Below are 1,365 nucleotides of genomic sequence, written 5' to 3'. Positions count from 1 at the left end.
TCCTGTGCCCACATCCATGGCTGAAGTGCCCTTGAGCAAGGCACCTAACCCCTCACTGCTCCCCGAGTGCCGCTGTAGCAGGCAGCTCACTGCTCCGTTTTAGTGTGTGCTTCACCTCACTGTGTGTTCACTATGTGCTGTGTGTGTTTCACTAATTCACGGATTGGGATAAATGCAGAGACCAAATTTTCCTCAGGGGATCAAAAGAGTATATATACTTTTTCTTATACTGTTTGATGCAATGTCTGTGATTCCTATGGTACTGTATGGTGAGTTCACCACTTGGCAAACCTCTCTGTATGAGCATCACAGCATGAACATACTCTAGCTGTAGAGGACACCCGTAGAAGACCTGAGGAGAGGACAGTCTCCACCCCTTTGTGTGAGGGGGAATGAATGACTATTCTTAGTTACCACATAAAGTTTCAGTTAGTCCTCTCAATGAAAAATGGAAAGCAGGGTATGTGAATGTAACAGTGCATAACTGTACTGAACTTCATAGAAAACAATCTAATCATGATAAGAGTTTGGGAGGAGGCTTAAGAGGAAACGTTTTTTTATAATATTGACATATGTAAACCACTGAATCATAGAAACCAGTGAATCATATTATGAGACATCATAGTCATTTGTTGATTTGTTGGCATGTCTCTGAGTGTGTGTGTGTGTGTGTGTGTGTGTTTTTGTGTGTGTGTGTGTGTGGTTTCCTAGAGTAAGCTGCAGTTGCAGCTGTACTGGGAATGCTGCGTATGGTTGGTTGGATGGCAGTTGTGCTCCAGCCATGACAGCGGGAGCTGAGCCGAGCTGTGCTGTGCTGTACAGTGCTATGGTCTGCTGTGCTGTGCTGTACAGTGCTATGGTCTGCTGTGCTGTACAGTGCTATGGTCTGCTGTGCTGTGCTGTACAGTGCTATGGTCTGCTGTGCTGTGCTGTGCTATGGTCTGCTATGCTGTACAGTGCTATGGTCTGCTGTGCTGTGCTGTACAGTGCTATGGTCTGCTGTGCTGTGCTGTGCTATGGTCTGCTATGCTGTACAGTGCTATGGTCTGCTGTGCTGTGCTGTACAGTGCTATGGTCTGCTGTGCTGTGCTGTACAGTGCTATGGTCTGCTGTGCTGTGCTGTACAGTGCTATGGTCTGCTGTGCTGTGCTGTACAGTGCTATGGTCTGCTGTGCTGTGCTGTACAGTGCTATGGTCTGCTGTGCTGTGCTGTGCTATGGTCTGCTATGCTGTACAGTGCTATGGTCTGCTGTGCTGTGCTGTGCTATGGTCTGCTGTGCTGTACAGTGCTATGGTCTGCTGTGCTGTGCTGTACAGTGCTATGCTGTGCTGTGCTGTGCTGTGCTATGGTCTGCTGTGCTGTAC

The sequence above is a fragment of the Alosa pseudoharengus genome, unplaced genomic scaffold (genome assembly GCF_046254945.1).
Source record: "Alosa pseudoharengus isolate Yale_2024_CS ecotype anadromous, Long Island Sound unplaced genomic scaffold, YU_APseudo_1.1 YU_APseudo_1.1_scf_5, whole genome shotgun sequence".
Taxonomy (NCBI): Eukaryota; Metazoa; Chordata; class Actinopteri; order Clupeiformes; family Clupeidae; genus Alosa; species Alosa pseudoharengus.
This window is presented reverse-complemented; position numbering follows the sequence as displayed.